The sequence below is a fragment of the Protopterus annectens genome, chromosome 11.part0 (assembly GCF_019279795.1).
Source record: "Protopterus annectens isolate FY-2018-M chromosome 11.part0, PAN1.0, whole genome shotgun sequence".
Classification (NCBI taxonomy): Eukaryota; Metazoa; Chordata; order Ceratodontiformes; family Protopteridae; genus Protopterus; species Protopterus annectens.
This window is the reverse complement of record NC_056745.1, coordinates 1,362,294,863-1,362,307,039: the sequence shown is the minus strand read 5'-3', so window position 1 is coordinate 1,362,307,039 and position 12,177 is coordinate 1,362,294,863.

Here is a 12,177-nt window from a genome sequence, read left to right as displayed (position 1 = left end):
TATGCCTTTAAAAATAAAACATATAAGACTGACTGTATACTTAGATGAACTAGTCAATAGCTTAATGTACTAAAACTAATGAGAAATACTCTGGTAGCAAAATACTCAGTACTGGATTATGGGTCTCATAGGCCTCAGGCTGAAACATCTGATAAGTGTCTATTAAAACCACTAGAAAAATATTTATAAAAACTACACTAATGTTAACAAAATAACATTTTTTATTTTAAATCACTTTAGCAAATACATGGAATTTTGTAGTATTTAGAACAATGAACAATTATAGAAAGCATAACACACAAACATAAAATTAATAAGAACCAGTCAGAAGTTATTTATAGATACATCAAAATTATGCCACTAAATGAAGAGTGACATTTTTGAAGGCACAAGGTATTGTCAACTCACAGTGATAGCTATTTCCATTTAATTTCCACACAATGAAATTTGCCTGCAAATAGAGACATTTCAGAAATAATCTAAGGACAGAGTTTAAAACAGTGAAGTACATTTAAAAAGTACTAAAGTCTTGACCTGTATTAAATACTCATTATTCTTAATTTTTGATTGGCAAACTATTTCTGTATAGTAATTCACATTTCAGTGCATAAAAAGTGAACTCATGCCAACACTCTTGGCGCAGAGAGGCTGTGTGTTCCTTTCCTCTTTCAAAAAAGAAATGCTTGACACTTTAAAATCAAACACAGATGCATGCGCAAGTGTTACTGACAAAAAGTCAGAGACAGAAATTTATAAAGTATGATTTCTGCTTCCTGATTTTATTCTTATTTAAAGATAATCACATTTTAAACAAAGCAACATACTGTACAACTTTATTTCCAAACCCAGTGTTAGGTCTCCTAGGTGTACTCCCAGTAAATCACTATCCTCTGCACACAAATGTTAATATAGATAGTAGTGACAGGAATCCACTGTGTGCTGCTTGTCTGAGCCTTAATGACTCTATTTTCTGTTCAGTCATTAATGGAAATTTGTCTGATGGTAACAGATTGACATATTCAGTATCACTACTTTCCCACCTTTTGTTTCTTTTAACTGTTTTCATTTGAAGTTTTCTGTACTCTGCACAATGGTAAATATTTTTACTTTTGTTCTTGGATTCTGTAACCTAAGAATGTATTGAATGCAAAAATGCTTGAAATTTCTGTAATGTCTGAAAATCCTGCCTCATTAAACCTAATCAGCACTGTTGACCAAAGCAGTAACATTGGTTTTGATTTTAATTGATCCACTGTGATACAAACTGGTTTCGCTTCTTGGCTTTCTACTATTTTTTATTACTCCCTCCTCACAGCTGAAATATCCCACTTACTACTACCTACACCTAACTGGTCCATTTAATTAATTGGAGCAGGAACCAGGCATCCCTGGACTAGACGAGACAGACCTGTATCCCATTTGTTCCTGCCTGGTAAGCTTTATTGGCCCATCCATTTCCCCAGTGTTAAAAATTAGGTAGTAGGGAGCAGGCCAACTAGGTGAACCTTCAGACTGACAGACTCCTAGAATGTCTGTGGATTGGCCATAACTATCTGGTCAGGGGGCATGATGTGCAAGCTCCCAGACACGCTGCCCATTTTATGACTCAGCAGTGAAATCCCTGCCCAATCCGGTACAAGCCACTGTTAGGTGTTTCCAAAGCCACAGGCCTAGCAGCCTCCATCTGCTAAGGATATGCAAACTGGCGATGTCCACTGAAGCTCATCCTCCCCACTTGGGTCCATAGATGTTTGTGCTGATTAACTGAACATAGATATTTCTGGGCTGTGGTCAGGGCTTCATCCCTTTACATTGCGAGATTATTGGCCATAAGGGTCTGGAGCTTAAAAACCCTCCAAGCATAAGTAAGAATAGCAACAAAACAGACTTCCAGGTACAATGTTGCAAAGAAGCAGAATCTGCATGCTCAAAAGGAGCCTGAGTCAAATTTTCCACAACAAAATTAAAGTCCCAAGGAGGAGGAATAGGTTTCCTTGGAGGCCTAATATGCAAGATGCCTTTAAGAAATTGCTTGACCTAAAAACAAGAAGCCAAAGGAGGATTCAAGGACAGACAAGCAGAAATGGCTGAGAAATTGGCCTTCATAGAAGAATAGGCCAGGCCAGACTGGAGCAACTTACACAAATAAGATAGGACCAGAGGGACCCCAATGAAAAAGTGTCCTGGTTACAAGCATGGTACCAGACAAAAAATCTTTTCCATTTGGAATATAAGATTTTGTGATTGAGAGCTTCCTTGCCTCATGTGAAAGCCTGAGCAGGTCTTCAGAAAAGAGGTGCCTGAAAAAAAATCCAAACCCTGTCACCCACAGTGTCAGCTGAACAGTAGACAAGTGATGATTGATGAGAGACGCCCTGCCCTGTGTGAGGAGATCCAACGGGTGAGGTAACTTGTGATGATTGTCCTTAGCCAGATGCATTAAGAGGGGGGAACCAGTGCTGTCTTGGTCAAAAGAGAGTCACTAGCAAGATTTTTGTGGAGTCCAGCTGAATCTTCTGCAGGACTCTTGGAAGCAGAGGAAGAGGAGGGAAAGCATAAAAAAAATCCCCTTCCAAGGAAGAGAAAGGGCATCTGCTTTCCATGCCAGATGGCATGGCACTCTGGAACAGAAGAGAGAAAGCTGCCTGTTCAGACAGGAGGCAAAATTATCTACTCGAGGAATACTCCACCGATGGACATTGTCCAGAAACACATCTCTGTGAAGCATCCATTTGTGAGCCTGTGTTTTGGACCTGCTCAGAGAGTTTGCCACTAGTCTGTGCTCTGAAGGAATGTATAGTGCCTGAAGAGTTAACTGATAACTTAGAGCCACCTCCTAAGCCTGAAGAGTCATCCTGCAGAGGTAAGATTTTGTGCCTCCCTGATTGTTGACATACCACATCACTGTAGTGTTGTCTCTGTACACTTTCAAGGGGCCTGGACAGAACATGGGGTGAAAAGTTTGAAAGTCCAGAATCAGAGCTCTCATCTCTTTGATGTTGATGTTGTCTGATTCTGATGGGAAGGCCAGAGATCCTGAACTTTCAGGTGACTAAATGAAGCCCCCCCCACCCCCACCCCCCATGTCTGAGGCATCAGTGAACATTTCTTGAGAAGGGACTGGAGACTGAAAGGGCCTGCCTGGGTTGAAAGCAAATTGTTGAAGCCACCACTCAAATTCCTTCTTTAGACAGAGTCCAGAGGGTGACAATGCTGCAGCCAACCTGCCTTGATGTACCACTGAAGCTTCTCCATATGCAGTCTGGCAAGAGGAAGCACTGGAATAGAAGAGGCCATGAATACCAGGGCCTGAAGAAACTCCTTGCTTGGCATGGCAGTCAGAGGAAGAAGAAACATGAAAGAAGGCTGTCAATGACAAAACCTTTTGGAGGTGGAAGAGAGGCCCGCATTGGTGCTATTTTAATCCTGCATCTCAGACACACATAATCCTGAGAGGGGGTCAGGATGGACTTTTGGAAGTTGATAGTGAACCCCAGACTTTGAAAAAAAGAGATGATGAACTCCAGATCCTGTAACAGGGGACTGGGGGAAGGCACCTTCAGCAGCAGGTCATCTAGATAAGGAAAAATCTGAATGCCTTGGAGCCTGGATAAAGCAATCACAGGAGCTAGTCATTTTGTGAATTCCCATGGGGCAGTATAAAGGCCAAAGGGCAAAGCAGACAACTGAAAATGAAAAGAAAGCACAGAGAAATGTAAGCAATTCCTGAAAAGAGAGTGAATAAGGATATGAAGGTAAACAAATTTCAGATCCAAAGACACCAGAAAAATCTGAGGTAATAAAAGTGGAAACAAGGTTGGAAGAGTAAGCATCTGAAAAGAAGGGATCTCGAGAAAGGTGTTGAGCTGGAAGAGATCCAGAATAGTTCTCCAAGTACCCTCCTTTTCTGGAACATCCTGCAATAAAAACCCTTTCCCACTTTTGAAGTTGGGACAGTTTGAATGGTTTCTTGGTTCACCAGGGACCCTAGAATCTCCAGGAAATGAGGAAGTTGCTCTGGAGGAGGTTGAGGAATCCCTGAAAAGGAGTGAGAGACTTCTATATCATGAAGTAACCTTGACAGATTGTAGAAAGAACCCAAGAGGCTGAAGTGATGAGATGCCAATTTTGAAGACAAAGGGAAAGTCGAAGGGACAAAGGTACTTAGTCTAAAAGTGTGGGAGGGTTGAATTGTCACATAGAAGCAGGCTTATCGGAAAAGGGTGGCTTCTGGGCCACAGAAATCATAGAAGCCTTAGCAGAGGGCATCTGCCTACCACCCTTCCTGCCCTTGGAGGCCTGGCATGGTTGCCTGTGAACAAAAAAAAAGACTGAGAAGGATAATTCCTCTGAAACTTAGGGATAGGAGAGACGAAATATGTTTAAGGTCCTGCAAGGCTTTGCCTTTCTCTTGAAAAGACTTAAATATGTCTGCAGCAGCAGTCCCAAAGAGATGTTTATTATCCAAAGTAGCATCCAACAACTTGGCCTTAATGTTCTCAGGCAGAGACTGGAGATGAAGCCAAGAATAACGCCTCATGACAGACATAAAGGCCGCAGCACTGAAAGAGGCATTAGCAGCATCATAACTACATTTAATGGAGTGGCACTTGAGAAGTGGAACTGAAAATAGATAAGGCAGAGGATTTGCCATCAGAATCATGGAGGTCAGAAATAACCTGACAAGCCTGAGCAATTAAGGTCAGAGCATAACTTGTCATGTGAGTCTGGTAATTAACAGCCCTAAAGGCCAAAGCAGAAGCAGTGTAAACTTTCTTACCAATCTTCTCTATTGCCCTACTATCCTTATCAGAAGGCAAAAGTTTGGAAGAGGGCAAAAGCTTAGAAGCTTTGCCAGAAGAAACTAACAGCACAGCAGGATCAACAGTAGGACATTTAAATAAAAACTGACAATTCTTAGGAAATTTATACAATCTATCGGGTTTCTTAGGAGCAGGAGACCGAGAATCAGGAGACTTGGAAGCTGCAATGAAAGTATATAATAAGGCAGCCAACATAGGAAGAACTGCTGATGGTTTTGGAGTATCCACCTGAAGCAACTCATAATGTCTTCTGTGAATATTAGACACGAAGTATCCCATTTAAAGTATTCCATCATCCTAGCAATTGTGTCCCCAAAGGACAATTCCACAAAAGAAGAATCAGGGCTAACAGACTCCTCTTCATCAGAACCATAAGCCAAAGACAAAGGCATCTGTGAAGACTAGGACAACGTCCCCTCATCAAACACTGAATCCTCATCTGAGGAATCTGGTTCCCTAAGCCATTTAGAAGGTGTAGAGGTCCAAGGAGGAGTAGGTATTAAAACCACTTCAGGGGGCTTTAGGAACATCAAGGCAGAAAACAAGCCCTGAGTAAACTCTTGACATTCATTTTCAGGATCATTAGGATGGACCAAAACGTTTCAATTTTTGTCTTTTCTTAGAAGGGACATCAGCCCTAACAAATACTGGAGGTTCCGACCATTGGCGAGATTTGATAAGAGAACCCTAAATCTCCTCCCTGACAAATATCTGTAGAATCCCTCTAGAACCCTCACAGATGATAAAAAGTGGTTCCCCCCTTGATGTCCAGTGGAGCTATCTGTAAAGCCTCAGAGGATATTCGAAAAGATGGATCCGTGACATCCTCTGATGGGGTAATGGCAGAGGAATCTGATGTAGATGGTGAATGACCTACAGAGCTATTATCCACCTCTAAAGGGACACCTGGTAGAGGTTGAACAGTTAAAGAATCTGGCTGAGTCTTCTTGGCCTTCTTTTTACCTAGCAGAAGTATCTTGGGGTTAAAGCATTCTGCCATGGTACCCAGGATTAACTGTTTAAGTTGTTGGTTTTCAAGATAAATGGCCAGGGAAGACAAATGACTTCTGAGTGTCTTAGGCACAAATGCCTTACAGATACTACAAGAAGTATGGTTGTGGGAAGCACCCAAGCAAAAAAGACACTGCTCTTGACAATCCTTATTGGGAATCTGCCTCCCACACTGACACTTTCCCTTCTTGGATGACATGAATTCTAGGTAGCAAAAAAATAAAAAAAACAAGTACAAGACCAATAAAAGTAAAAAAAAAAACTACCCCAACAGGGCACTTATCTGGTGGCTATGTCTTCAGTACAGCAACAAGGCATTCAGACCAATTAGTAATAATGGAGTTCGAGCTGGCAGCAAAGAAGTTCTGGGTAGTTGGATCTGTGCGTCCCTTTTATGCCCTATGTCCTGTGCATAGAGCATAAGTGTGACATACAGCACATACAAGATTGTTAAGCTTTTGTACACTTGCAGAGCATCAGGCTGTCATGCGAGGGAGATCCCTTCTATTTCAGATACTGCAACAGTGATATAGGACATCTCTAGTAACAGTTAAGTCCTAGTGAGGACATATCCAAATGTTACAAGACAAAACAACTTGATGACAGGACAGCAAAACAAAATGCCTCAACATATCAGTATAAAGATTGCAAACAAATTGTAGAATATTTACAGTTTAGGATGTTAGGTAAAACATGTTGAGCAAAACAAATGACTGTTTATGAATACAAGATGCAGCAGCAAAACTTTCAATAATTAGAAGAAAATTCCAAATGTGTGAAATATATGGTTTTCAAAATGGGGGAGTCATCTTGGCTAGTCAGTGTTATGATCATAAGAGATTGCATGAGTAATGACTACGTATGATAAATCTGGATTAAGAAGATGCAATTCGTGCAAGTCAGTTGGAGGGCTGTCCATATGATGCAATGGATGGCTATAAAGGGCTAGCCACATGGCTCATTTTGTAACATTTTGCATAAAAATCATCACCTGGATTCAGCAAGCTGTGCACGGTGTGCAGGAATAGTGCAAGAGCTGCTGCATGCAATATGACCTACGAGTGATCCAGAAACCAGCTCCCGGGATGTGTACAAGCGCTCCTACATTATTCCTGCATGGACACAGCTCCTGTATGCTAATTACCCCATTTGCAGGTGAAAACCACGCAAATTAGGTGAATTAGCGATCCAGGAAGCAGGCAGTCGTCTGTGCAGGAATAGTGTAACCTGCAGAAATGTATTTGGCTACTAAACAAATACATTTCTGCAAATTACAAAACGGAGGCAAAGAAAGCATATATTCAATGCAGTAGGCATGCCAATGGCCAAATATATGGCCATTGGCATGGGAAATTGTTGCAAAATTATAAAAAAAATACTTTTTTTGGGCCGATTTCAGACGTTTAAGTGCAGGGCAGTGGTGCACAAACGGGATTAGCCCGAAAATAATGAAAAAAGTTGGAGATAAGCTTTTAAATCAAAATCAGCATTCTGCCATAATAGTTAATGGCATGCATAAGACAACAATACCATGGACTAGTGCTTGGTAAGGGGGAAGGCTGAGTGTCAGTTTTGTAACAATGCATTAGCAGTCAGTTTTATGCAAATGAGGGGATTGATACTGAATCGTAGATTTCTCCTCAGTGTTCCCTTGTACCCAACCGTATAGGTGCAGCAACATCATGGTATAAGCATAAGAGGTAGATTACCTCATAAAGGGGAGTGTCATGCATACTGTAAGCTTATTGTAGCTCAGTAGCCCTTGTTTGCCCTTAGCTAAGCACAGCTAAGGAACATGGGGGGGGGGTCTGAGGCTGTCTAGCAGTGTTTACATGGGTGTGCATGCCATGCCCTGGGTTTTAAACAAACAAAATAAAACACAGGAAATAGCAGCTCTGTTCATATCTGAGCACTGGGTATGCATGGCGCGCCTTGGGGCTTAAATGGGAAGGCAATGGAAAGGGAAAACAGCAGTCGGAAGGCGATCAAGGAGAACTAGCATAGCTGGCAGGTGAAATGTATCGGAATCAGCCAATTACAGAGGCAGCAGCCCACCCCAGCACACTACTATAAACTATGCAAACGCCTTTCACTCTGTTTTTTCCCACAAACTCTACACCACCGGTGTACACAGATGGGGAAATTTTACCTGACAAAACTAACAAAATGATAGGGGCTGCTGTCTCTCTCATACATCACTATGTGGAAGAGGCTGAGGGTGGTGAGGAAGAGAAAGCTGATGACCAACCCACAATGAGGAGAAGGAGAAGACTGTACAGACCCAGGGTAACCTACCAGTGGCTATATGAGCTATAGATAGTGGAGCACTATAGAGGGACAGGGACATCCTACAGCAAATTGTTGAGCTGTGCTGGCCACGCCTCACACACAGAACCAACAGAGGGGAACCCATCCCAGTGGATACCAAGGTATGTGTAGGCTTAAGAATACTAGCCACAGGCACCTTCCAAAGGCCAACTGGAGATATCATGGGGATCTCACAGGCATCAGCATTCAGGGTTCTCCACCAGTTCTTGGATGTCATGTTAGCACATGCCGGTAAGCATATATATTTCAACAACTGTGAGATGTTGACCAGCAATATGAGTCTCTTCCACTAAATAGCAGAATACCCTGAGGTAGGGGGTGCTATAGACTGCACGCACATACACATCAAAGCACCACCTGGTGAGTGGGGTAGTGTCTACATAAACCGCAAGGGCTTCCCCTCCATCAACTGCCAGGTCATGTGCGATGCCCAGGGCATTATCATGAATGTGTGTGCTGGAAGCCGTGGAAGCTGTCACAACTCCCACATCTGGAATATGACACAGCTGTACCAGAGATTTGCTAGTGGGGACATCCCATATGGCCACCTAGTGGGGGATGCTGGCTGCACACTGGAGTCGTGGTTGATGACACCCATCAGAAATGCACACACATCTGAACAAGAACTCCATAATGAGGTACACGCACAAACCAGATTCATAATAGAGCGTGTGTTTGGGATGCTCAAGTCACAGTTCCGGGGCCTGGACACATCCGGTGGAGCCTTGCAGTACTCTCCAGCTACATGTACACATATTTTCATTATATGTGCCATGCTACACAATATGATCCTGGGGAAACAGCTGCAGCAGGAACAGCATGGGGCAAGGCCACACAGCCCTCCACCATTGCCAAGGCCAGCACAGACACAGAGTAACTCTGAGGAGGAATAACCTGAGCCTGCCCATATAGGTAGAAGGAGGCATGCCCAGTAGGACCAGGCACTGGCAAAGAGGCAATGCATAGCACATACACTGACATGTTAGGAACCCAGGGAATGACAGCTCTCTCTGACTCACACATACAGTAAAAGGGATGCCAAACATGACACCACCAGTGCTTTATCATGTATAGGGAGTGTACTATGTATATCTGACATAGTCAGCCGTCCAGCACCATCCTCAATACTGGCACAGCCACAAGGTAAGTCACTCTTCCTATCAATTGCTGAATGGAATAGTATGTTCTGCTAGTTGTATCTATGGTATGGATGTTAGCATACAAGGGAATCAGATGGCTGACTGGGATGGCAGCAGATAGTGGACACCTATATGGGCAGCATGAAATCCATAACAAATACTGGTGTCAACAAAGTAGGCAGTACTAGACAAGGTGACATATCCCACTGCAGTAGATGTGGTGGCCCAAATGTGTGTCCATAGGGCACACATATGCATGTCAGTGAGGCTCACATACCCAACAGCCTCAGCCAGCAGGACAGGTGTAGATGACCATAAAGGAAGGCTGTGATAAGGCCTCCAACTGATGGCAATGGAGAACAGCCCCCCTCCAGATCTACACAAACAGACTACAACAGGTCGGGCAGTTGTATGTTAGTTCTGAAGGGTAAGAAGTCTGAAAATGAAGTGTAGGTCAATAAAACCTAAGATCTGTACTCTACCGATATGCCTCTAGTATGCATGATAGGTCAGAATACAAACCAAAATGGAAGCCAACAGAGTACCTGAAATAACACTACAGTCATAGAAAATGTTTACAGTTGTCAGGTGTGCCCCCCCCCCCACAATCCTATGTAGAAATGCAGTACCCTGTATGTGTGGGTTTAATAACAATGGAGCACAAATTACCTGAGCTGGCCCAAATTACAGGATAGATTGTTGCATGTGTACAATATGCAGGGGTCTGTGTGTTAGGTTGTTGTGTGTTGTATATTGTGTGGAAGTGGTTAGCATGTAGGCATGGGGGATTGTGTCCCGGTGGACTATGGCCATTACTGTCGATGACAGGGCCATGTTTTGACAACTGCAGTGCCAACTATAATGCATCCCAGCAAGACCCAATTCAGCAGTCATCCATACACACTGTTCAGATGTCAATATCTGTCACTATCTGAAAGATGGACATGCCATGAATGTTGGCCCAGACATGCACACAGTACACAGGTGGAAGTACCCTAGACAGAGTACATACAATTTAACTTCAACTGCACACACCTTTGGAATTGTACATACAGGTTAGCAGCACATTAGTTGTCTGTGTAGTATGGAATACTGATGTAGTCTGGCCAATCACTGGCAGACCACAAAAGGCACAGTTATGAAGTAATGAGAGACTGCCTATGCCCCTGCACAAGGCAGCATAAGGGGAATGTCCCAGGTATATCTGTGAGTCAGCTGCAAGAAGCTTCTATATCACACATGCACTCAGCTCACCTCACCATCAGCCACAGGTTTATCACAGGTCATATCCCTGCTGTTGGGAATGAGTACAGTATGACCCCCACTTCTGTATGGGAATACCCACAGAATGCAGCATGCTGAAGAGGTGTCCTATGCAGGTGTGTCCCTAGCTGTAAGAAGCACCCTACCAGCATCCTGAACAATGGATTAATATGGACAGGAACTATTGCCATTAACACCTCGCACACTTACCCTGTCACCCCAGGGGAATCCAGTAGCTCGCAGCCTGGGACTGTAGGAGTGACAGAATGCACTGGGCTGCTACAGATGGCCCACATCACTACAAAATGCCCTACAGTCCTCTGTCAAAGGCTTGTGCTACATCCATGCTGCCAATGTATGTTATCTCATGGGGTCCCAACTAACAACATAACACAATCCACAGAACACAAATGCAAGGCCATGCCAACAAATCCTAGTAGCATGCCCACCATGTCCTACTGCATGAACTGTGGACCAACCCCTAAATACTGCTGGGATGAAGGGACAACTATAGGGATACTTCTTAGATATCACTCTCATAATGTTAGGAAGAGGATAGAATAACAGAGTGGGGGGGGTGTAGAAGCATGGACACCATGGAGTGTGTGAGGTCTGAGACTCTGATGTGTGCCCATACTACCCCTACCAGCAAACCCAGAAACGGGTGTCTACAAACCTGCTTGTAACCACAGTGTGACGGGGAACTGACCAGATATATGAGCCCTGCCTCTGGGTAACCTGGGTAAATCTGTACAGCTGAGAGGTGTGGCCACAGCAGGATATGGCCATTTTGTTATGTTGATAGATGTACAAGCAGCGGATTCTTAGCCACCACAGTACCAAGGTGCTGGACCATTTACACAGACCCATCAGCATGTGTCTGCGGCTACCCCTCCAGAGTGGCATGAGTGTGCTAGAATATGTAGGCTGCAGACCACAATACTGGACACAGCTTTATTCATCTTGTATTTCCCAGGAAATAACTGTGAGCAAATAAGTATATATGTTAGTAGTTGATGACATAATACATCACAGTGTAAAAAGTACATATGTCTGAATATCTCTGCTAACGCCAACCATGTAACAGAAGCAGCACAGACACAATAGTTACAGTATCCCACTCTCTTCTGCACATTGTGACTCCATATTGTCAAACTATCTACAGATATCCTGCAGAAACAGGTTGCTAGCTGTAGGTGTAGAACACAAAATCCTGCACTGGAATACAACCTACCTGGAATGGATTCACACACTCAATACAGACGGTCATACTGGGCATGCTCCTACACTAAGAGAAATGAAGCCCATGTCCGACAAGAAAATACAGAAAGTCATACTGGGCATGCTCCTACATGTAGAGAAATGAAGCCCATGTCTAACAACAAAGGTGGACTATACATATCTGTAAGTCACAGATGTCTGTGCACACATACCACATTGCACACCATTCATGCTTTGCACACACATTGGATAGGAATACTTGCACATATCCAAGGCCAACACACTATAATAGGTCAAACATACACACACAGAGATGTGGGGAAGAGAGAGGCAGACAGTGGCAAAGAGATTGCCATCATGAGGCCTGTCCCACCCACCACACATCCAATTGG